The sequence below is a fragment of the Pezoporus occidentalis genome, unplaced genomic scaffold (genome assembly GCF_034315485.1).
Source record: "Pezoporus occidentalis ecotype Australia unplaced genomic scaffold, CSIRO_AGI_Poc_V1 ctg69, whole genome shotgun sequence".
Taxonomy (NCBI): domain Eukaryota; kingdom Metazoa; phylum Chordata; class Aves; order Psittaciformes; family Psittacidae; genus Pezoporus; species Pezoporus occidentalis.
In genome coordinates this window covers 2,608,076-2,634,992 of record NW_026916041.1, presented here as the reverse complement: position 1 = coordinate 2,634,992, position 26,917 = coordinate 2,608,076, and the positions used below count along the sequence as shown (strand labels likewise).

The following is a 26,917-nucleotide window of genomic DNA, read 5'->3' as shown; positions in this document are numbered from 1 at the left end:
CAATAAATAAGTCTGGGAACAGTGTGAGGTAAGGCAGCTTATGATCAAATTCAGTCTTCTGCACTGTCTGTTCTTATGCATTAATTTTCTGTATGACAATCTTTCTATAGAATGAGAATTCAAAGCATACTTTATGGCTGGTGACTGGCATTTATGGTTGAACATACCAACGCTGAAAGCTGAGAGATTGCATTTATAGGGTTAATCAGACACAATATTGTAAAGTGTGCCTTTGCAAGAGCAAGCAGTGACTCAAGAAGAAAAGAATATGTGGTGCAGAAGATTTAAAAGAGAAAGGAAAAAAGAACATTAAAAAAGTCTGGCAATTTGAGAAATGGAGAGATATTTTAAAAATAACATCTAAACTGAGAAACCTGATTTGGTAGAAACAATGGGAAGGAAGAGCTTTGTCTTCTATGCATCAGACCCCACATTCTCAAGGTGGACACCCATAATATGAACACACATATGCTCATCCTTCTATGCCAAATTTAAGTGATTCAGCAACAAAAACGGGCCTCTATATCAGTCCACCAGCCAAGCATTCATCTACCTAAACTTACAACAATCATTGTTCTTCTTGCCTTCAGCTGCTTTAGTTTTCAGAGATGTGAATGAGACGTGACCTACACACCATGTCCTCCTTTACTACAGGGCATAGTTTTGCATTCTGAGTACCATTTTTGTGTATTGCATAAAGCAAGGGTAGATGAAGAAATAAATATGTGACTATATGGCTGGTCTTTATTATAATGGTGTGCACTAAGTGGTGAAATAAGGTTGCATGGCAATTTCTGATCCAGGATTTTCCTGAAAATAGAAATTGTTATTAGACTTCCACTGTTTATAAACATATTTTTGCATGCAGGAAATGCGCATATATCCATGCATAGGTACACCTGCTTCACATAACCTGTTCTACCATTTTCTGGTTTTGACCCTGCATACTAGTTATGAACAAGAGCTAATCTTAGCTAGCTAATGAGATCTGACATGGTTGCAGTCCATAGCAGTATGGCTGGAGGCTAGAGGATTTGTGTGTGTGTTGTTTTATTCATGTGTTGTCCAGGAGAGGACTGGAAACATTATGTAAGAGTGCTAAGCACTCAGTGTCAGCCTCTAGGCAAAATACGGGTAAATGACTCCTTCAAAATAAAATTATATAAAATTTAACCTTTTTTTTTTTTTTAATGGAAAGACAATTTGTAATGGAGCATGTCTGTCTGTAACCTCATCTGCCCTGTATAAATGCAGTGAATGTCTAGAGAGGAGAACACTTACTATATAGTTATATCAGGTAAGTTGAAGTTAGTGATTTTGAAAACATATATTGGCATGTGGAGTAGCAGTTATTAATTTATCATCTCTTATTTTTATCTTGAATAATGCAAGTTCTTTTTCACAATTTCTTTTCTCCATCTCCTGCTTATCAAGTATTATGTCCTAGGACAGCATCTCATTGTTCCTGTGAGGTGAACTGGCCTATGACAGCATCTAGAAAATCTGCAGAAGACAGATCTCCCTTTCCTCCCCTTTCTCAGTGAAGCTGCACTAAGATTTTTTGAGTTTTGCATTTGGCTCTCTCATATAGCTAAATCTCTGCACTGCTGCAGCTCTTTGAGCACCTTGCAGCTTGTAAATGACTCATGCGGCACACTCCCTTCCCTCTAGCCAGCATGGAGAAAGCCCAGAAAACTGTGCTTGGGAATGATCTTCCTTCTGGCTTACATCACAAATTACAGGATAATGCCCAAAGGCACAATACAGCTTGAAATACATAGTCATCATGAAACATACAAATACAGTTGCTCTTAACAGGAATTGCATACCCACAGTAATTTACAATTTTAACTCCAAACTGCTTTCAAGCCTCTACCTTTACAAACTTTAAAAAACTGATTTCTTTTTTGGTAAGTGCCTGTAACTGGCAGTTATTATGTTTGATGTGAATGGACTACATTTCAAGCAAGCAAAGACATACAAAGGCATCCAAACAAATCCCATTATTTTCTATGAGATTAGAGCAGCAGTTTGAGCACAAGTGAATCTTGGAATATACAAAGATTCTTCAAATTAGCCAGCAACTTTAGATAGGTAAATGTTGCAAAGTATTGTTGCACTGATACTCAATTCAGTCTATATTCCACTTACCAACTGTTGCCCAAACATCATCTCACTCAAAAAAAATCTGCAAATTTACAATTGTGTGTTCCAGTATAAAAATAATAACAATAAAAAAAATCCTAAATGGTCCATGAAATCACCATTTATGTATGAACCTTGTGTAATCTGATCTTCAGAAACTCCAAGTGACCATGAAATTGTTGTTACGGGTTGTACCCAATCCTTCTGACAATCAAGCCCATGCTGCTCAAAAGCATTACCAATTTAGATACCAAAAAAACTTCCTCTTTTCTGTTAAAATACACCTCACTGTGAAAGAGGAACAAGTTTGTGCTCACCCTGTAATGAGCAACTTTGGTATTGTAATAACAGCCAGAGAAACAAGCAGTTGCCATCTAATGCTTGAGCATGCTTACTTTGATGTAAACCAAGTTTTCATGCCAGAGAACAAAATTTCTTGTAGAACATTGTCCTGGGTTCAGCAGTAGCAGTCACGTTTCTCCTCCTTGGTAGCTGGTGCAGTGCAGTGTTTTGACTTTCGGCCTGGGAACAGTGCTGATAGCGATGTTTTGGTTTGGCCAAGGACTTTGTGAGCCTCGTGCTCTGCCAGGGAGGAGGGAAAGCCAGGAGGAAGCAGAGACAGGACACCTGACCCAAGCTGACCAAAGAGGTATTCCATACCACAGCACGTCATGCCCAGGATGTAACTGGGAGTTAGCCGGAAGGGCTGGGAGACTGCAGGGTTGGAGGACGTATCGGTCAGTGCTTGGTCAGGCTTGGGGGGCGAGTTATTGGTCGGCTGGTGGTGAGGTGTTGTATTCTCTTACCTTGTTATTTCCTTTATTATTATTATCATTGGTGGTAGCAGTAGTGATCTGTGTTATACCTTAGTTACTAAACTGTTCTTATCTCAACCTGTGGGAGTTGCATTCTTTTTGATTCTTCTTTCTGTCCCTCCAGGAGTAGGGGGAGGGCAAGAAGGGGGGAAGTGAGTGAACGAGTTACCTGACTGGGTTTAAACCACAACAAACATGTATCCTACCTATTTAAAAAATCGACTGAAGTAGCTCACGTCTGTGTTAAAACTTCACTTTTCCCCGCCAACCAGCAAATTTAGTATCTGTTTATTTTCCACATACTAAACAATTTCCCGATCTGCACCTACTGAAATCTGCTAAATAAAATATCACATCAAAGAAGTAATAGAGAATAGAGTATTCAGGTGAATACTGTCTGCACCCTACAACTGCTGGTGCATGACAAGAGCTCAAGAGCTAAGTCTCTTGAGAAATGAAACAATGCTAGGAAATATTTATAGCTCAAACACATATTGTTAAATTATTAGAAGTTTAGATTAGATATAAAGAAGAAGTTCTTTACTGTGAGGGTGGTGAGGTACTGGAATGGGTTGCCCAAGAAAGTTGTGAATGCACCATCCCTGGCGGTGTTCAAGGCCAGGTTGGACAGAGCCTTGGGTGACATGGTTTAGTGTGAGGTATCCCTGCCCATGGCATTTGGGTTGGAACTAGATGATCTTAAGTTCGTTTGCAATGCCAACTATTCTATGATTCTATGATTAGCCTAAGTTTTGGCTTACACTAGGCAAACACTTCCAAACAACTCCCAAACACAGTCTGGAGACCTTGTTCTAGGGCACCTTTAGTCAAACAGAATGTCTGCAAACAGGGAGGACAATGTTAGTCTAGTACAGGCAGTGATTTGTACCTGCGGAGAAAAGCAAGGACATGAGGTGGAATAGGCTGTATTTCTGCTACTTCTTATGCAGACCAAACAGCACTGGAAACTGTTTCAGTCTGGTTGCTGCAGTGTTACCAGCAGCTCAGTCTCCAACATCTCGCAAAGTGTCATGTGTTGAGGGAACATGATTCTATGCTCTTTGCCTTCCAAGCTTCCTCAGCTTTTACAGAACTTTTGTCATATGGAAGTCCTTGAACAACAACAAGAAAAAGGAATTATAAAATATAAACCAAGTCAGAAAAAGCCTGCATGCAAGCAGGATATCAGAAGCCTATTGCTAGTGACATATGATATTCATTGATAGTAAATTTTGAAGCCCATATTTTCCTAATTAAATTGGGAAATGCCTTGCAAGTTTAACAGAAAATTTTAGATAGTTTTCATTTTTCTATTAGAATACAAAACAGAACATGAGTACAAAGAGAGAAACTTCACAGGTTATTTCTCAAGAAGATAAATAACTGCTCACTAGAACTTCATTTAAAGAAATATTCTACCTTCTGCAGCTTTTGAATCTCTTAACATGCAACATTTTTTTCAGCAGCAGATGTCGAGTACAAAGGAATGTCTATCAGCAAACTTTGAAAGATGACACTAGGAGAACTTTTTTCTTAATTACTGATTATATTAATGGGAATACAACTACAAGCATCAAGGTAACTTCGGAGGAAACAAAAGTTGATGGTTTTAGATTTTTTTTAAGAGGAAGAACTATTACCTCTTAAAGTAGAATTACAGATTTTAACAGGAATGCTTTTTCTTGGGCGACATCTACAAATCAAGAAGGTCACCTGCAATGAAATTAGGAATACCAATAACAGCAATGCCACTGTAAAACATTAAATCAGTATCAAGAAAATGGTAATCAGGTGATACTAAATATACAGAGGGAAGGTAGAAGTAAGAAGGTAGACTAGTAATATTTTTTTTCTTTTACCTTCTCATACTTGCCTAATATTTCTTCCCTCTGTATTCTACAACATGACTGCAAGCTGGAATAAAGTGGATTTCTATTCATATATTCCTCTCTCATCTACAGACTATCTTACTTACCTGTTGAAAAAAGAAGTATATATTCTTGGTTTATACTGATGCTGATAGGGAGTTGCACTGCAGCTGAGAAAGAATAATATAAACACAGGAGAAACCAGTGGATCCTGGTGACCGTTTTATGAATGAGAATGACAAAAATAGAGGTAGGAGAAAATGAGAAAATCTGGATAAAATAAGCCAGTATGAAGACTGCCAAATGCAGTACTGTTGTTAATGTAAGCAACCTGCTAGAAATACTAATTATTGATGATTTCCAGAATAATAAACATTCATATAACTTTTAGCAAGAAAGAAATCTGCTCTGTAAATATGATGTTCATTTGTCACAATGTAATAACATTTCCACCCTCTGTCTACACGTTGTAATTGTCTGCATACAAGAAGCATATTATGTGATTGTTATCTGGTATTAAAATCTTCCAATTATAAAAAAAAACTGTTGCATCACTATGAAAAACAATTTAACATTGAGTATAAACAGTGCATACTTTTTATATGTCCATTTCCTATTTACAAGTTAAAATAACGTGCATACACATAATACACACAAAGAAGGAAGCCATGCTATTTAAATAAATCTGTAGGAAGCTAAGATTCTTAAAAATAACAAGAGTCTCTGCATTGGAAGTATTCATTTAAGTGGTCTTCGTACAAGTAGCAGTACTGATGGATGCTTTTGTGGATAAACACTACTTATATTATTAAAAAAAATACTGGAAAGGTTTCCAACTCAGCAGAGATCTCTTTTGGCTCCACCATGACTTCAAGTTGTGGGAGCAATTTTTACTATGTGGATTGTCATCTTTTTAAAGATGAAAATGTTCCTGTAGCTACATCAATATATAAGTTCCCTGTTTATCCATCTTTTTTTATATATAGTTTTGTTTCTTTGGGTGTGAGACTGGGAGTTATAGCATTGGGCTACCATTAGCCATGCCACTCTGAATTCAGCCAAAACAGAGTAACCAGCCTATCCTCATGGCTTTGTCTCTGCTTCTCCACCTCTCTCCTGCTAGAGGTTCCTCAGATAGAATGACATAACTGCATATGCAGTTGATCTGGTTTTGTCAAAATGATCTAGATTTTTTTAAAAAATATCCACTCTTAAAGTGATTAAATGGGTAAGGATAACTAAATGCTAGCTATATATGGTGATATGCTGGGAAGTCTGAAGTGATGGTATCATCTGGAAAGGGTTTATGGTGAAATGCAGTCATTTTTTAGATGGCTACCTTCTAATCATGCAGCCAGACCAGAATATTGAATTCAGATTGTAAAAAAAAAAAAAAGAAAAAAAAAAAATCAAAAAACCCCAAACATAGTGGAAGATGGAGACTCAAGAAATCCAAAGCAAAACTGGAGAAGGTTGAGGACTAGGTTTGAGATTGAGGGAGAGGTTTGAATTTGGGTAATATGCCAGCAAATAACCTACAAAACAGTTTAGAAGGTAAGTAAGTAAGCTGTAATTTTTTTTCAACCTCTTTTTGAACATTTTTGAAAGAAAGAAAATAAACCAAGTAATAGAAGTTAGAGAGAAGCTGCAGGAGATATAGGTGAAATCTGTAAGAACTGAAGGGAAAGGGATAGGGAATTAAGGAGGAAGTCATGAATGCAAATATGGAAGATGCGCTTGAGAAAGTAAAAGGAGTAAAAAAATTAGTGCTTGGGTTAGAAATTGCCTGAAGTAGGAGGAACGAAATATTTTAGGTCAGGCCACAGGCAGTTCTAATAAAGTGAGTGTGGAAAGGAATTTTTGAATTCAAAATCGCAGTAACATAAAAAAAGTTGATAATCACAGAAACTATGTGAAAGTTTTAAGAAGATAAGCAGTGCTGTGGAGGATATTGACCTGATAATAAAAATGGAGTGTGCCTCACAACAGTAATATTCCTCTTGATAATTTCCCAGAGATTGCCTGTTGGCATTTTTGGAAAGGTAAAATAGGAAGTCATAGGTTGTGAGGTATTCGTCTGTGTCTGCTGGGATTTTATATAGTGTCAGAATGTGCACACTGCTTAATAGACTTGGTCATGAGACAGGACAGTTGGCAAGAGGATAGAAGTCAGGAACAAAAGTTACCTCAGTAATGTCTGTGTTGTGTAGCTGTAAGTCATTGAATTGGCAAATGAAAGAGTAAAAGGATTTTCTTTTTATTTGATTTATGAGTCAGTAGCTCCTTACCATGGCAGCTGAATATTTAGATTTGCTTTTGTAATCTCCTCAAAGACTAAACCTCTCTATTGTCTCTCCTTTTCCAAAGACAAGGAACAATCATAAAGTGTGTCTCAAGAGTATCTGTAATTCCCAGAGTTTGAACCTGCATAAATGAGGGTAAAAAGCTTTCTTCAGTTTGATAAAATCCCCTCTGAATTCATTGGCTGACTGCAAAGTAAGTGTGCATGGAGAAAGGACCATTCTTTAACTGTCTTTTCAGCAAGAGTTGGGTTCTGGCTCACACATCTATTGGCTTCACACATAATTTTAGCTAGATGTATACATCTTTACAGAGAAAGAGAAATTTACAGTGCATGTCTTTGCCACTGATGCCTTGGAAGTGTGGACATATTCAGTAGCTCTTCTTTGATAGTATGTAATTCTTTAAGTGTTTACTGTAATTAGTCCTGTGCAAATCTTCATTTTGCATAAAAGCAAACCATACTTTTCTATAACCTGGCAATCCACTGTAGTAATATTAGTTGGACCAGAAGATTATTAGATCATTTGAACAGGATAAAGAACACAGAATGGAGCTGACGTTCTGGTGCTTCTGTCTGTTTCCACATAACAATTTTCCTTACTCAAATGAGGTGTAATCTCTCCTGTAAGAAACATACATACACATTGGTTGCAACAACTGTGGTCAATAGAAATATCATCTTCAGTGTTTTCTACTTTGACTAACACAGATTTGTCATAATGATTTTTTTTTCTGTTTGGCATTTTTCTACTAAGTAGACTGGACTTTCATGTGGTAATATACACTAATAGAAAACAGTGGATATCCAGCCCTCGAAACTGTTTACTTACTCAGGGATAATTAAGGGACCTTAAGACCAGTAGCTTTTGTGTTTGCATATAGGACTCTTCAATATCTACATGAGAGATCTACAGATAGTATGGTGATTCTTTTCACAGATGCAAGCAACCATGTTTCTAAATTAGAAATACTGAAGGTACTGTTGCTGTGCAGTCTTTATTTGGAAATGGATCCTATAAAATAAGCAGTGTTACATTGTTCCTTGCTTTGTCATGAATATTGGCTAGGGACTCTCAAAGATTATAGAAGCAACAGCCTTTACTTAAGATTGTATGTTAATTAATATACTATACAATTATACAATAAATTAATGTACCATGTCAAAGATATTAAATACATACAAAGCATATCAATATTATGCCTTAAAGCACCATCTGTACTGGCAGTATACTGATTTCCCTTTATGGGAAATGGTGGTGGAATAAGCTGGAGACAATAGGAGTTTGACAGACTCCAGGACATATCTTGTGTCTTCCCTCCAGAAAGGGGATGTGACAAAAAAGCAACACTCTACTATGTATTTCTTTTCCTTGAATAGCAGAGGAAATAAAAATTATGAACTCTTAGCTGCCTGAGAAACCCCACCATGATGCTCCCCTTGAGCAAGGAACGGTAAGACTGCATGTGAGGTATAGTCAATGTCTTTGGAGACAGACTTCTTTGGAGTTCCAGTCTTATTAATGTAAGAACACACACTGGTAAACATTGTACTTCTGCAAGGGTGTATAAAGGGAATAGACTTTTCAACCAGACCTGTAATTCTTACTGAAATTTTGCTAGGTTATTTTTGTAGGCCTCTGTATTTCATCAGTTGTGTATAGTACTACATCAATGTTTTTCTTTACTTTTAATCAGTGGCAGGGATGCTGCCTGCCTTTGTGAGCCCTCCCTGTATGAGCTAACTACACCTCTCCTTTATATAAGCTTGTTCAGCTGAGCCATCATAATGACAGCTTCTGCAGAAGGGTAGAGAGAAAAGTGTCACATCCAACTCCTCACTTGTCCAAAAGTGCTGTCAAAACTTGGAATTTAATCTTTGAGATTAGTGCTTAAAAATCAGAGCTCTAGAGCCAGGATTTTGGCTTCATAAAAGTCAAGCTGTGTAATTATTTGAAAGCTCAGCGGTCAAACCCAAAAAACTCAGACTTCAGCTTAGTGCAGCTTTCAATAATATTAGTTTGTTATTTCTATAAATGTGAGATAACATATATATATAGTATAGTACAGTTACTGACCAAATGGGGTTTAATTCCTGATAATAAGAACAGACAAATCAGTTAAATGCATTAACGTGGTATATAAAACTTCTGAATGTTGTTATTCATGTGGCAACTGCCTAGCTTCTGTGTGCAGAATATGCTTGTGACAAGAAGGAATGATCAAAGACAACTCAGATATGTATAGATCAATGCTTGAAGTTCCCAACTGTAGTGAGTGGTCTGAGAAACTGAGCACTCTGCAGGGAATCAAATGAGTTCAGGCTTATTTATGTGTGAGTTTTTAAAAGTTTTAATGAAAGATAGTTTTGTTTGGATGCGTTTCTTCTTTAAGTTTTATTAGGCATTTTAATAAGCATACATTTGTTCTGTCAGAAAAGAAGCAACAGCTTGTGCTCCTTGATTGGCACACTTTTTTAAAATGGAATGTGAAAATTGATAATAATTTCTCTAAATGAGTTTATCAAGTCTTTACAGATGCTTTTTTTTTTAGACACTTTGTAGTGTGAAAATAAAGCTGCATGTCTGAAAGAGTCAGTAAACCTCTGCTTCTTGTAGGCTGTAGTTTTGTTCACTGAATTTTGTTGTGATGTACTGAATCAGTGATGATGGGCATAGGTACTCAAACAACTGAAATTGAATATCTTGAAAATTATATTGCATAAAACCACTAGAGTATATGAATAATTTGAACTGTTTTTAAATATATTACTTTTACAAAACTTTGCAACCACTGATCAGGTCTTAAATCCAAGGAAAAAGGATTTATTCTGTACTATACAGTCACTTGTATACTTATACCAATTTTTGATTCCCTTTATCTTAGCTGTCTGCATAAGATAGCTGCTGATTCATATAATGCTATGTGTGAAAACTTCATCTTTGTCTTTATTACTGCTTCTGCAAAATGTTATGTTGAATATTTGGCTATTCTGTGTTTTGATGAATAGTATAGAAGCAGCTTTTCACCATAACTGAAATTGTATTTGGTCTGGTTTAAATGAAAGTAGAATCTGTGTTATTTCATTCAAATAAATATCTTGTTTTCTAGTGCTTAACTGATCTATTACGCCTGTATGAAGCATTTGCTGTCTTTCATACTGACTTCACGTTCACAGACTAAGAGTTTCTCACACGCTACTAATTCTTAGATCTTGGCATTCATGATGACGTTACTGTATTTAAGAGAGGAAAATATTAGGAAGGAAGGAAGTGAACCATGACATTTCCATTGTGTGGAACTTTTTTGTTGGATGGGGGGCTGATGTGTCTCATAGCTACATGAAGATTTTTTAAAGTAGGAGATTTTATATATTAGGCTTCCTACATGCATGTTTGGGTGCTTGAATAAGTGAAATGAACTGCTAACTACTTTTGAGTTTGTTCAATTCACCTCATTCTAGTGGAAACAGGGTTCAGTCAACTGAAGTTCTATATTTCTGTTCAAAGCTCTTTTTTTTTGTTTATGGAAAGATACAACAGAGCAAATAAAATATAGTCAAAACTACCTTGCTCTATGGAGAGAGCAAGTTTTATTTAAAGTATTCTCGTTTTAAAGATTCTCACTATAATTATTTCCTCTCTTCTACTCAAGGTCTGAATTAAAATAGAGTAAATCTAACTTACATGAGCAAGGCTTACTGTATCACTCCATTATTTTCTTGTTGTAGTACCTCTTGTTTCTTACTGTAACTTAATGGTAACATTAATGGATGTCAATGTCTATAAAATCACACAGATGGTGATCAAATCCAGTTAAGTTTTCTGACTTAAGCTGTTGGAGTTAGATTTAGGTTCTTTGTGACTACTGTGATAGGCTGTCTAGTTCATCAATACTTACAGTAGAGAAGTGAGAGAATAGATTACAACAGGACAAGTTGTTGGAACATTAAAAAAAAAAGAAAAGAAAAACAAACAAACAAAACCAACAAAACCTGAAAAGAGTTGGAGAGGAGTCTTTAGAAGTGGGGTTTAGTTTATTTTTTTTTAGCTGGAATTTAAAACACAAGTACTTTCATTGCTGAAGGCAAGACAGGATTTAGTATGATGCTTTTAAGAAGAATTTTCCTAGAACAAAACTGTCCTTGTAATTAAAAATAATTATTATATTCTTTCTTCATGTAACTTTTCTTAACTTGAAGTGATTTAGAAAAGGAATATTCTTCAGATGCTGTGGCTTAGAGGAGACTGCAAATAACATGTTTATGTGGAATGAGGTTTTGATCTATATGAGATGATGATGATGAGATTTAGGATTATAGTAGATGGGATGGGATTTAGGATGTATATAGTATATAGGATGGAATTTAGGACTATAGTAGATCCTTTAAAGAAGAGACCACAGTACACAGTGCTCTTAATACAACATGAGTTTGACAGTGTTTCCATGAAGTCAATGGTATAACTAGAAAGGAGGAACCTATCATAAAAAAAGATTGAGGTTAATATAGAAATCCTTTTGGGTAGGAATAACTTACTGAATAGCATGTGAACAACTTTTTCTCTTTTACACCCCTGCATACTGTTGGGAAAAAGTCTGTATGCCTTACTTTCCAGCTGGCCAGTCCCTGTTCATTTGGCCAGTCCTTGCTAGAGCCCTGTCAAGATGAACAACAGTGTTCGTGCCTTTCTAAAAGAGCCAAGACTGCCTAATTCCTAACAAGCTTTCATATATTGCTACTTTGTCTTCCAAATCCAAATAGATTCCAACAGTTAAAAGAGGGACAGAAAATAAATTTAAAATGGCAGATGTTAAATGGGTACAGCAGAAATGGAAGTTTCCTTATTGTTACATGATGGGTATCACATAAAAATTCAATCCCTCACTTTTTTATTTTATCTCATGATGAATCCTGGCCAAAACAGAAGACACAGCAGTAATGCAACCAGGCAAAATGATTTGTTCTGAAAATTCATTTTGAAGGGAGAAGGTGAAACTTCTGAATTATTGAGAAGGGCAGAGTGATCAAACGCACTTTTTCTAAGGAACTCCTATCACTTCTGTTCTACTTTCAGAGTCTCATTTATTTCATCATGAATACTTTGCATTTATAAAGTGCCTACCACTGTGGTATGTGAAGCCATGAAAATAGCAATTGGATTAAAGCTGTCAAAGTCCCAGGCAAATCAAAGAGTTTAAGTAACATGATTCATACACCCAAACTCAAGACACTGTCTCTCAAGGAATAACATTATGTGAGCACTGAATTATTTATGTCATTTCTCTATTTCTGATTTTGCCTGTGTGTCCTGGGGGTGTCTGAAGCCATAGAGCATTAGATAAAAGACATCAGGTAGCTTTAGTCTTGCCATAGATACAGTCCTAGTAGGTTGAGGGAAACCTGTGTCTTCTGCTTCCCCTACCTCCATTTTCTTCAGTTCTGTGGGACAAGTCCTCTCATAATCCTCCCCTTCACAAATTCATTGCTCAGTGCCCCCCATTCAACACGATCTCCTCAACCATGCATCTGCCCACTACCTAGAGTGAGACACAGTCAAAACACTGTTGGCCTCATTCCTCTCTATAGGATAAACAGAAGAGAAGGAGGTCCAGAGGGTGGTGGGAGCAATAGAAAGACCCAACACCGTCTAGTGCTGCAATTGCAGAGAGAAATATCTGCATGGTCACTCAGAGCTCTCAAAGCCTCACTGAGCCTTCACCATTCTGAGAAATATTGATATAATATCATGATACGTGATGATACTGTACTTGTGGGTATCAGCATCATGAAAGATTCAAACAGTAGCATCCGGAACTGCTAACAATAAAAATGCTTATGAATCCCTCAGGTTCTTTGTTTGACCTTGAAAATAAACTGTGTGGGAACATTTATGGCATTAGTTCCCAAAACAAAGTAATCTCAAATACTGGCTCCAGTATTTCAGTTAGCTCACTGTGGAAGCAGGTACTTAATGACCTCCAAACAGAAACTTGTTCAGTGCAGGTACAAGTCAGCATAATATTGTTATTCCTTATTTATTCAGATCCATGATTAAAATACAGAATATAGGAAAAGAAGTAAAGAATTGTGAATATAAATGAGATTAAGGAATGGAATCTATCTTGACCTTGCTGATGCTAGGGTTCTTTCAAGAAAACTTTAAAATAGCTGTTAACTTCGTTTGATTAAAAATGGACTTAATGAGAGTAACTGCGCAAAAATTGGAGGACAAAGTTGGATCTTAAGTAAAAGGATGCATTTTTAAAAGTGGTGATTACAAATGCGAAATAAATATTGAAACGAGTTTGACATAAAAAGTCCATGTTAAACAGATATTGTTATATAATCAGAAAATGTAAGAGAAAAAAAGCTGAAAATTAATTTGAACAAGCCTAATGAAGCAAAGGAGCTTAGAAGAAATCCCCTCAACACACTCACAAAGAATAAAGAAAACAATTGCTCTTTCCAGGTATGTCCACTGTGTTTATTACACTTTTTAATTATCTTGTTTTACAAATGCAGACACAAACAGCTGTATTTTTCTAAAGTTCTGATGGATTTCATTATATTGGTAAAATCCTCCTCTGTGTATAAAGCTGAAGTAATATCTCCAGATACATTCCTTCCTCACTTTCCTTTATCTAGTTTATGATTGCCAATATATTTATCTAGTTTTATGATTGCCAATTTGAAGTCTGGGAAGGGAATTAAGGGCATGACCACGTGACTGGAAAAGCATCCTTCTGTACTGCAGTTCCTACCATACTATTTGTGATTAATTAAGGGGGTGAGGGAAGCATAAGGAGATTCTGGAATCTTACAAAGAGAGCCTGTTTTGCAAAAGTGTACTTGGAGCATTAAGTTAAAATAAAACTCAAAATTCTTAGTTTCGGGAAAATTGTTCCCAGAAGTCTCTTGCCTAAAGTTAGTTGGACTCTAATGGCAGAATTTCATTGTAACTAGTTTAATCTTGCTGAATTTCTTGTGAAAGGCATATCCAGGCTTCCCCACTGGAAACATATTTCCTTGTATACAGGGAACATTTCGCAACAAACAGAAAAGTAAGAAATTCCTGAATGTGTACTATAACCCCCATTTTCAAGAAGGGGAAAATGGATGACCCGGGGAACTACAGACCAGTCAGTCTCACCTCTGTGCCTGGCAAAATCTTGGAGCAGAGTCTCCTGGAAGGCATGCTAAGGCACATGAAAAGCAACAAGGTGCTTGGTGACAGCCAGCATGGCTTCACTAAGGGGAAATCCTGCCTGACCAATTTGGTGGCCTTCTATGCTGGGGCTACAGAACTGATGGACAGGGGTAGAGCAGTTGATGTCATCTACCTGGACTTGTGTAAAGCGTTCGACACTGTCCCACACGACATCCTTGTCTCTAAATTGGAGAGACATCAGTTTGATGGATGGACCACTCAGTGGATAAAGAACTGTCTGGATGGCCACAGACAAAGAGTTGTGGTCAACGGCTCAATATCCGGCTGGAGACGAGTAACGAGTGGTGTCCCTCAGGGACTGGTGTTGGGACCAGTCTTGTTCAACATCTTTGTCACTGACATGGACAGTGGGATTGACTGCACCTTCAGCAAGTTTGCCGATGACACCAAGCTGTGTGGTTCGGTTGATACCCTGGAGGGAAGGAATGCCATCCAGAGGGACCTTGACACGCTTGTGAGGTGGGCTGATGGCAACCTCATGAAGTTTAACCATGCCAAGTGCAAGGTCCTGCACCTGGGTCGGAGCAATCCCAGGCACATCTACAGGTTGGGCAGAGAAGAGATTCAGAGCAGCCCTGCGGAGAAGGACTTGGGGGTGCTGGTCAATGACAAAATGAACATGAGCTGGCAGTGTGCGCTTGCAGCCCAGAAAGCCAACCGTATCCTGGGCTGCATCAAAATGAGTGTGACCAGCATGTCGAAGGAGGTGATCTTGCCCCTCTACTCTGCTCTTGTGAGACCTCACTTGGAGTATTGTGTGCAGTTCTGGTGTCCTCAACATAAAAAGGACATGGAACTGTTGGAACAAGTCCAGAGGAGGGCCACAAGGATGATCAGGGGACTGGAGCACCTCCCGTATGAAGACAGGCTGAGAAAGTTGGGGCTGTTCAGCCTGGAGAAGAGAAGGCTGCATGGAGACCTCATAGGAGACTTCCAGTATCTGAAGGGCAGCTGCAGGAATGCTGGGAAGGGACTCTTCATTAGGGACTGTAGTGATAGGACAAGGGGTAATGGGTTAAAACTTAAACAGGGGAAGTTTAGATTGGATGTAAGGAAGAAATACTTTCCTGTTAGGGTGGTGAGACACTGGAATAGGTTGCCCAGGGAGGTTGTGAATGCTCCATCCCTGGCAGTGTTCATGACCAGGTTGGACGAAGCCTTGAGTTATATGGTTTAGTGTGAGGTGTCCCAGCCCACAGCAGGGGGGTTTGAACTAGATTATCTTAAGGTCCTTTCCAACCCTAACCATTCTATGATTCTATCATTCTACTTCTAAACATATCAAAATACTTGCTATGGGTCTTTAGAAGACAGCAGGAGTAAACATAATCATGTTAAAAGTTCCTTTCTGAAGCAAAGGACAGGGAAATTTCAGTTCAGTTCACTGCTTGCAATCAAACCTGGGGAATGCATGTCATTATTATTCTTAAATCCAATTTCTGCTAGAACGTGAAAGCATAAAACAGGTTCATTCTGGCAGAAATCTGCACATTTACGAGGTATCTTCTATGTATATTCATATTTTTCATTTCTGCAAGCCTTAGGTAATGAATTACTAATTTCATTAGTATGATAAAAATACTTCAGACACAACACAAGCCAAAATAAACTTCATTCTATGACTTACCTTAAAAGCATTTGCTTTTATGTTTTGTAGATGAGTTACATGGTGATATTGACAAATTTTAAAATAAACTTCTTATGATGAAGAAAATTCCCCAAGCCACTACTTTTCTTAATATCAACCCATAATGTTTTGTGGGTAGAAATTAAGAAGACAATAGCAAGTTGAGTACAGAATTTTGAATTAACTTTGATAAAAAGTAAATCTAGAACACCAAAACACTAAATGTTTATTCCAGTATTTTCAGATGCAGAATAAATCTTCACACACACACAAAGTCTTTGTTGCGATTGTTTCGCATTTTATTCATTTGATGGAATTGTTTTTCTTTTCAGTTACAGTTTGTTGGTCTGTAAGTTTCCCTTTTCCCTTAATTCCAACGCTGGACTTTGAGTAATACTAAAAAACATTAGAATGGCCATGCTGCAACAGATCAAATGCCTAACTAGTTAATAATATTTCTGAAAGTGCTCAAAATCAAGTGTAAAGATGAGACTGTAAGAACATGAGACCTGGACAAGAATGTGTGATACCTTCTCTTACAGTAGTCTTTTAACCTCCAGGCACTTTCATATCAGAAACTTCCAGAATTGAATATACTTTCTGTCTAATTAGTAGCCCGCAGCAGATCAGTCCTTGCCTTGAGCTTATGTAAGCTGTTAACATTCTTTAACAAAATATTTCATAGCTCAGCTACATTTTGCACAAAGAACCACCTCATGGTGTTTGTTTTGAATTTATTTATCATCGTTATGCTGTCATCCATTCCCCTTCATAGTAAAGTCTTAGAATACCACATGTTGTCTCAAAAACGTTCACTTCAAAACTGGGGTTGGCCAGAGTGCCAGTAAGTACTGTGGAAGTTGACAGACTACTTCTACCGGGATCTGATAAAACTGCTTACACGGAGAGGTTTGGTGGTTGCTATTTTTCATATAGGAACCTGATAGCGTTGTAAGAAATTCAGGAGTAGCTGATTCTACTCTGGCAGTATTAGCTGTAAATTTATTCTTACCTCTTGCACCCTTTGTAAAAAACTGGGTGTGTATGCTGGACTGCTTCACTGGTGAAGTCTCTAGGTCTTTTCTTCCCTCCTTTGCTAGACATACATCTATCCTTCTAATGTTTTATTCCTCTTATCTATTTCACTGTGTTATAAGGCCTGGAATATGTGACTGTTGGGATGCTTCTTTAGTTTAGTCCATAGCACTTTTGACTGCTCATTTCTGGACCAGTGTAAGGTCACTTTTAATATAAGACCCTGATTGTCTTTCAAAATAGATAACGTGATCATAAGAAATCTTTGAGCAGATGTCTCCTAATTTAAGAAAGTTTGTCAGTCTTTTGAAGTCCCCTGATCTGTTCTTTTCCTTGAAGAAAAGTCTGTTGACATTAACATTTTCTTCTCTGGATCTTTGGGAAGTATGTAAGAAGAAATTGCAGGATGGTAAAAGTTAAATTAATTTTCTTGTTTGATTATCTTTTGTTGTGGGAGTTAATTTGTTGGTTTTATAATTAATACATGACTGCGTATTAAATATATGGCAAGGATGCCTAGAGCTTGAGATAAGAGCTTCTGAATATTATGTATAAATCAAAAGCAAACAAACTAATCAAATTAAACAAAACCCAGGAAATAAGGCCCCTGCCAGGGGACTGGAAGCAAATCAAGTTTTATTGCCTCCAAAACTAGCTTCTAGATTATGTGGCAGTTATTTTTTCTTTCTTTTAAATATGAAACCTGGGGGTTACAATATGTGAATCAAAAGCCAGGAACCAAAGCAAACCTCATATTTTAACTTGGGGATATTTGGAAGATTTCTGTCAGGGAGATTACCTTGGAATATCTGAAGGGATTTCACTTATTTAGCTGCTTAGTACTGGTAAGCCACATTGCTCTCATTTGCTATAGCAGAAAGGCAGCATGCAGGCAGGGCACTGGTAGGACTCTTAACAAAACCCCAGGAGATTTTCCTGTTTTCCCAGGCCTGCTGTGAAGTGCTGATTCATTGAGGGCAAGCTATTTCTCTGGGTATCTCAGGTTTCCCTAGCTATGAGATAGAACTAGTAATATTACTAGACAGATCTGTTTTAAAAAATGCTAAACTCAACAGAAATATGCAGATTCAGAAGACTTCAACTACAAGCCTGGGTAGAATTCAAAGTCTAAGCCAAGCTAACATTTTATATGATAAAAACCAAAACAATATATTATTAAAAAATGAACCAATATAAATCAGCAGTTGACTGCAATCTAAAATGGACAAGGCATAGCATGCCTGCATTTACAATGAAATTGTGGATTTCAGTTTAACACAAAATTTAATTGTTTGTGCTTTGTTTTGCTGTTTGGGGTTTACTTATCTTCTCTTCCCTTGATTTTTGGTCTGGCAATTAAACAAAACCATCTGTTATTCCTTAAATACTAACTAAATTGTTTTGCAAAGGAGGTAAATATTGAGATTCTTCTGACTGATATTTTGCATAGGAAACAAATGTATTAGTATTACTGCCTCTGGCTGAACTGGAATTGGGGACAGACTTTATGGGATAAATGGGGAGAGTAGGAAATGAAATGCTCCTGTCTCTAGCAGGACTCTTTATCTCCCCAGTATATGACTTTTCAGGTGAGGTTATTCTCAAGGCTTAGACTTTTCACTAAAATTTAGCAGAAGGCTTTGGTTGCAGGATGTTAATGAATATTAGGTCGTTTTTTGGAATGTAAGTTGACCTTTTAGGCATGCAGGGCATTGAGAACCCCACATAGGAAGGGGTATGTAAAGAAGCAAGATGGTAACCCAAGTAAGAAGGACTATTCACTGACTGACAACTTGAAATATATTGTCATGCTGTCTTGTTTTTTAATTCCTAACTACTTATTTATTAGTTTCAGTGCAGTAGCACTTGCAGAGATTGAAATGAGTTATTGGAGAAATAACAATGCATGAACTAAATCCTGAAATCCTATTCAACTTTATGTTGGAATTAGCAAATGGAACTCCTACACTAGCATAATTTTTATACAATATCTGCACTATGTCAGCAATAGATTTGCCATATCTGTTGATAATAGCTTTTAGTAACTGTATAGTTATTATTGTTCTAGAAGTATGTGTTACTTAGTAATCTTTAAATGGTTAAACTGCTTTTCATCTCATAGCTTAATTTAAAAATTCTTTGAACATGTTCAGTTATTTACTTTTATCCAGCAAGGGAAGCATTTCTTACACAAAGTAAAATGTTCTTATAAATAACTATTCATTTCCTTGGAGAATCATCTTTGCTCAGACTTCTGTTCCTTTGATTTTCTCCTTGTATGATTTAATAGATGCTTCTCTCCTTACTATTAAAAATGATCAGTTTAGTTGGAACCATTAGCATATTTTTCTATGTGGCAGTAGAAAGTATTTTCTGCTTTTCTTCAGGACTTAAGTTCATTTATTGCATTGCTTAATATTTACACGGCAGTAGCAGCTCTGAGTGATCATTACAAATCAACTGATAATGTTGCATGGTAAGTTTTTGGAGTGTGGAAGTGAACTCCATCAAAGAAAGGTGAAAATCAATAAAAGCCTGTGCCTGTTTTGTGAAATTTTTAGATGATCTCACTTCAAATAGCTACAATGTCAATTTCTAACTACAATGAAAAACTAATGTAATGTAAATTTATGGATACTTAATTTCAATGTCAGATTACAAAGAAAAATAGTGTTATCTGACATCTATAAAGGCAGCATCACAAGTGCAAAACATGTTTAGTGTAACTACACTGAGTGCATTTTATGACCACTGATAGTTCCAGACTGAAACATAGATATGGGTTACATCATTTGTGATACAAGAACTGAAGCAGTGACCACCAGGTGGGCAACAAGGCCCACCCTTGTACCAACCAGGGTACCACACAGGCAGGAAAACACTGAAAAATCATAAAAACAATTTTTCTGAAGATACCAGAAGAAAAAATTTAAAACACACTGTAGCCAGTGCAGTTCAGTTACAGTTGTGGTCATATATTGAGAAGAACAGTACTGGATAATCTGAGGAATAATATAAGTCCTTCTGACATCTCAGCAGAATCCGGTGCCCATTTCCCAGACTATCAGGAATTCATTTGGTAATATACAGACATCCAGTTCTGAGGCAGTCACCATAGACTCCTTCTACAACTAATAAAACCTTGACTGCTAAGAGTCAGTGAAGCCATAAACACAATTCAAACAATTCTATTTCTTCTTTGAGTGGTAAGAAAAACCATAGCATGCTCAAAAGTTAGAAAATTTTGGTGCCTGAGAACTGAGGAATGAGTGTGATTATTAAGGAAATCTTTGGGGAAACACAGTAAAGAAAAGCTGTCCAAATTTTTGATGAAATATATTAACTTTCAGTGATCAACAAATATAGTCACAATTTGTTCTAAGATTTGTTCACTTAGTTTCATACTCAGACTGTTGTAAACATTAAGTGCAAATACCTCCATATTTGTGGCAAATACAAAGTGCTCTTCATGTTATAAATGCACACCCTATGTCTGGTTTCTGTTTGTTAATTATTAGTATCCAGCAACTGAACATAACTTGCATCATTGCCATTTAATTGAAAGGAAAGTTTCAAATGTCTGAGACTTGAAATAAACAATGCAGAATTAAATCATAGATCTTTCTCTTTATTAAAGCTGAAGCACATCCAAGTAAAGTATTTCTATTGTAATGCTGGGTGTTTATACATAATGACATTTTTACAAAATGGTCATCTGTACAAAGAGATTAATTACCATGAAAATCTGTTTCCCCTATTACAGGAAGAATAACAGATATTATATGTATATGTTCTGTGTATATATAAATACATACCAACAAATACATTAGCTGCTATGTTGAAAGTCCTCTTTGAAAATTAAAGGGTATGATTTCTATATAATTAAAGGTATATGATTTCTATAGTGCATTGTTGGCATGATAATTTCCATGACGTGCTAAGCAGATTTTTTGTTTGTTTGTTTTTTTCTTTATTGGACATCCTTAAATATTTAATTAACATAAAAATTGCTTTTTAATTTTGCTAAAGAGGATTCAAGAGGAAACTGTGATCAATTTAGTCACAGGTGCACTTTTTGTTTTGCAGAAATGAGGTGGTTCATGTACTTAATCATTGAGTATTTTCTCCTTAACTTGTTAAATTAGGAAAACTTGAATTTCATTCATTTTGCAGAAAATATTGATAGGTGTTCCACTCTATCAGAAACAGTTTATTGGTGTTAAGATATCACTATTTTTTCTCTGAATTTCAAAAGATTTGTTCAAATACCTTTATTAATTGTAATACATTTTAGAAGGGCAATAGGAAAAGTACCATATTAAAGAAAGAAATATTTTGCAAAATTATATGCAGAGTTTTCACTAATCTATTTTTTAAAAGTTTCACTTCTTTTGGTTATGGACTTTAGATCTTTTTTTTTTTGAAAGACAGAGCACTTTGTGAAATGTTTGTCATTTTGCTCCTCATTGCCATCTTGTTAGCACAAGAACTGACACATAACCACCGGAATGGTTATATGAGTTGCTTTATTGCAGCGCTGGGAAACCAGGGGCACGCACTCAAATCTGGCTTCGACCCCGTCACATCGCGTTCGCAATTTATACACTAAAATTTCGTAACTAATACATATGCATCAAGGATTACTTCATTAGTCTATTATGACATCAGCCTCTTCTGCGCTTGCGCAGCCCCCTCTGGTGGTCGTCCCGATGAAGTAAGGAGTCTTCCTCCCCTCATTCTTTTCACCTTTCTGTTCTTTGGACAGGCCCCAACCATTATGTGGTCGCCAGCATTCTCGCTTTCTCACTTGGCTTGTCCTTTTATGTTGCAATTATTTCACAAAGCTACCAATATTGCAGAGATGAAATTTTCTGCTGCTTAAGATACATGGTTTCCATTTCTAGACAAAGCTTCCTTGTAAGCAATACAAAAATTATGAATGTCTGTATTATCAAGACGCACAGTTTGACAAAGCTTCCCTGTTCTAAACTACAAGGTCTTAGGCCAGGCATCCTGTGTCCTTCTCATTGTTACATTAGTTTCTACTGCTGAGGCTACCACAGCAAAGTTACAGCATTCTTTTAATATACAGAAGTCTACTATTGATTCGAAAACTTTTCAAATATAGTCATTTCTATTGCTCTATATAATCATTTTAACATAAAATTTCACTCTTTTTCTAACAATCTCATATCCTGTCACTTACAATAGGTCTGAGACAGATGACTCTGAAGCATCTAAGTTTTGCAGGACTATAGCTTCCTATTAATTTTTAATGTTTGTCAGGTACAGGGGCCCACCTTTGCTGTCTAAGAATGTCATATTATCTCTGAGTTTAACAGCATGACCTTTGAAAAATCTGCCTTAATATATTATGGGGGTAGGCATGTGTGTGCGTATGTGTGTAACTCAACAAAGTAACAAAAAAACCCCCAAAACACAAGAAAAGATAAAGGCAAGCTTTGTAAACCATTTTTCAACCCTTGTTCTTAAAATTAAGTGCATAAAACTGTAACTAAATTCTTAAGTATTTCAGCTAATTGGAAGATAATGTTTATACTTTTGGATGAGGACATCAGTTTACCAAACTGAAGCAATTTGTGAAAAAGTTTACTTTGCAAAATAAGAAGCATACATTACAAAAGATCTTCAAAACTGTATTCCAGCACTTTTAAAGTGAAATTTAGTTTTACTCTTAACATGGGATATTGGAAAGTTAAAAAAAGCCCAGAGAGCTTCTGTAATGCTATAATAAATCAGTAATAACAACACTGGAAAAAATAGTCACCTTGGCTACTTTGCTATATTGAAGTGGTTTGGTTTGGTTGGTTTGTTTGTTTTTTTTTTACTGACACTTCACACAGGTAGGACTTTTTATTTTAATTTTTAGACCTTAAAAACCCCAAAAGCAGCTCTGCAGTGCTTGTATGAGGCTCTACTGATCACAAGTGAGGGAATGAAACCCATAACTCCTACTGCCTAAAAGTTGGAAAGTTATTAAAACTGAGTGTCAGTCAAAAGATGCTTCTTAAAAACTAATTCTCGGGAACAATATTATCAGTTCATACTCTGAGAAATCACTCTGTCAGATGCTATAGGAGGAGATAACTTTCTGGGAAAAGGCTTCCTAAAAACACAAATGACTTGAGAACTTCTGTATCATGGTAAAGAAGGATGTGTTCAGCTTTCAGAAGAGAAGTATGAAAATATGACACTTATTTAATATCTCAAGAATCTTTGGAAATCTGGAACATATTCTTTTGGTTCATATTATAATTTACATTTCCAGGCCAGCATAATGGTCTACACAGCTGCCACACAGTCAGAAATAAATAAGGCAAACTGAAACAGATTAATAAAATAGTGCGTTTCTTTTTTTTGGGATAAGGATGGAATATTGCATTTCTTACATTACTTATAACTAGAGAGAGCCCTAAATGAGAATTCTGGATATGATTTCCCTAAAAACTGTAAGAAGTTGGACTAAGATGGGAACTTTGTGGCTGTCCCCTCCCAGTACTAGCATGCGTCTGTAAGTAACTGTTACATGCTACCTATCACATAACAGTCTTAAAACACTTCAGTATTTTATTCAAAATGTATAGGCGGATCATTTTCCTCTTATATCTTCCACCTCTGCTCTAGTGGAACTGAACTTCTTTTGGCTTGTTGCTATTCTGGGAAGCCTGTCTGAAGGAATATGCTTTATCTACTGCTCTGTGCTGCTTATGTTCACAATCATATTGCACAAAGCCATTCCTGTGTCTGCTGAGTATTCCTGTAGTGTATTTGTAAGTCAGTCTTTGCTACTGAAGCACCTATGAGATGCTGTGGTATGTAAGAAAGGGCAGACCAGGAGAGAATTTTAGCCAATCAGAATGTCAAGAAGGATGAAACCTTGCAGCTAATTTTTTTTTTTTTTCCCCAAGGAGAACAACATGAAGACTGGAGCTAATCTATTTTATTTATTTTTATATTTATATTTATATTGTTTCACCTATAGCTACTTAGAGTGAATGAATCAACTAATTTTAGGCCTTGATTTTGCAAGTCATATGTACCTGGATGACCTTACAAAATCATAGAATGTTTAGGGTTGGAAAGGACCTTAAGATCATCTAGATCCAACCCCCCTGCCTGGGCAGGGATGCCTCACTCTAGACCATGTTGCCCAAAGCTCTGTCCAACCTGGAGGAAAAAATATTTACACAAATACAAGCTGTGAATTTTTGTTTTGACTGTATGACACAATGATACTTCTTCAGCTAATAGATATTTTAGTATAATCTGTAGTTATTTGTATGACCCCACTTGCTATCATATTCTAGAAAGTGTCCTTTTCCCTAAGACTTTCATACTCGCTGTCCATTTCAAAATGCATGTTGTTTCTTCAGCTCATACTTCCTAATCATTTCCAATACTTAGGTATCTTTCAACATACTAACATTTTATTTATCTTAATGGAGATACGGAAATTATATAATAAACAGTGACTCATTCCTGTTTTTTTCAGAAAAGATCCATAATGTATTTCATATACCTGGATGAGGTAGCAAATTATTCATTTTGCTTTCTTTCATTTTTATCAGATTAATTTTCACCAAATCTATTCCAGATTCTTTTTTTTGCTCTTAGAGATATTGATAGATACTCTTAAACTTTATGGTTCTGCTTTTGGATTTAACAGTTTTAATGACAAAACATGATTGATAGACTGCAGTGCAAAGGGGGACAGAAATAGGTTATTAGCTATACCAAATTTGATACTTGAACACTTGCATTTGCAGTTGATCATCATAAAACTAGTATATATATATGTATTTTTTAAAATTGAGAAAATTCTATATCAAATCCTGGAAGGCTCTGGAAGTTGGTAATATTAAATATATTGAGATTCTAAATATCTACAAAAAGCAGATGATATAGAATCTGATAGTTTTTCATTTTACTTTTCTTTAAATGTTTTTCACTCTTCCTTATTTGTATAGATTTGCTTTTATATCATATAATAATATACCTATTTAAAAATACATTTTTACTATGTTATGTTTCAACTGCAGATGTTATGCATACCATATTGTGACTATGCCCAAATTGTCATGGGTACACACAAGGATATGAACACTAAAATACCCTATTTCTGTTCAAGGGAATTCTGATATTACAGTCTATATAGATACAGTAATAATATACAGCATTACTACACTTCTTAATCTGGCATTTTTTAAAACAGTAGAGACTCTTTGTTGTTCTATTGGAATTCAGTAATCCCAGTTAGAGATCTATTTCCAATTGGGTGACTGGTTCAGAATTAAGTCTATTGGTGTATGGGACTTTTGCATCCCTTCAGTTAGGAGTCAATGGAAAGCCTTTTCATTTTTGGCATGAAATCTATGATACAGCAGCGAGTCTGATCTATTTGGCACTGTTAAGATGAAATCCACAATTGTTTTTCTGCCTCAAACTGTCTTGCAGTTACCTTTTATTTCTTCATTTATATGTTGCATTTTTGGAGTATGTGCTGTTTTCTGTCTGACTCTACAGTGGTGTTTAGGTCTCTGACTTGGTAGATGTTACAGCAGAAAACAGCAATGAAATTGCAAAGACTGTTCTACCATCTGGACCTGATTAGAACACAATATCATTCTACCCATAAGCACACTATATCAGTTTGTGAAGTTGATTACAAAAGTCCAAAGTCACCTGCAGATGCCCAGGCAAAAAAAAAGATTACTTTAACAAGTGAAACAACATGAGAAGAGGAAAAAAAAAAAGAGGAAAAAAAAAAAAAAAAGCATGCTGCTTCTACTTGCCTAAATAAAGAACAATAATAAAAACCCTGCTGGCTGCATTATTGGGAGTTTCATGTAGTCTGTGAAAGAGTTAATAATTTTTGATTTTTCACTTTTTGATCTGTGGGGATATATTTCACATGCTGTTCTCGGTCCAGTTCATCTGTGACTAGTTCTTAGTCGCGTTTTCTTTATTAATTTTGTGTAAGACTAAATGATCTAAACCACTGTTTTAAATCCAACTCTTTAATGATACTGTTATCATACCAGTTTTTTATACTTATCATGTTCTATGTCCAATGCTTTTTATCTCTTGAAAATAAGAACATATTAATCAAAAACATTTCAGTGAAAGACGGTAAAATCTCAGTGGTACTAACTCTATGTGAACCACATGATCCATCTTATCTTGCATTACATTTCCTAGGAAAAAGTGAAGCTGTTTTTGTGAAAATATAACGAGCCCGGAGATGTACTCAAATTATGTAATCTATATAACATACTTAAAATAAAATTGTTATGGTTTAAACCATGTGTTAGATTAGTCTTTACTAAATTTGAATTCTAATTTTACATTGGGCAAAAAAAAAATGGCAGTATTTTGGCAACTAGACTGATCTAGGTGGCAGTTTTGGGAAAAAAGCTACCACACTTTTTTCTCAGAGTGGTAGCCATGGTTGCAAACTTTCTCTATACATATAATTTGCAGTTCAATAATGTTGTGGTAGCAGAATCGGAACTGTTGTAAGACTACTTGTGTGTGAGGAGCAAAGCTTGTAAGTAGATGTGATGCTACTTAATCTTAAAATTTCTGTACAACAGCACAATAGATTTTAAAAAACAAACAACAAAACAAATGATATAACTTCCTGAAAAAGGATGGTTCAAAAGGTATTTGTGATGACGTCTTAAACTGCCTCTGTGAGTGTGACAATTTCCATCTCATGGAACCATTCGCAGTTTCAAAACTTGCTTTTGTTACATGTGGGAATATAGAAAATTTGTTGGTTTTTTTTTAAACTTTTCAAAATGTCTGAATTTTTATATGTGGAGAATGTATAGAAGCCTACTTTCTAAGAGTATGTTCAAGTCTCTCAAGCATCCT

General features: G+C 36.1%; 1 long non-coding RNA gene across 1 annotated transcript; it reads left to right on the top strand.

The window, feature by feature from the left end:
- Window positions 1-620: 620 nt before the first annotated feature.
- On the top strand, window positions 621-25,771 carry LOC134175539 (uncharacterized). The gene is made up of 3 exons (XR_009969041.1): window positions 621-1,297; window positions 4,424-4,538; window positions 25,565-25,771. It is a non-coding gene; the product is annotated as an uncharacterized LOC134175539 (long non-coding RNA).
- The last annotated feature ends 1,146 nt before the right edge of the window (window positions 25,772-26,917 follow it).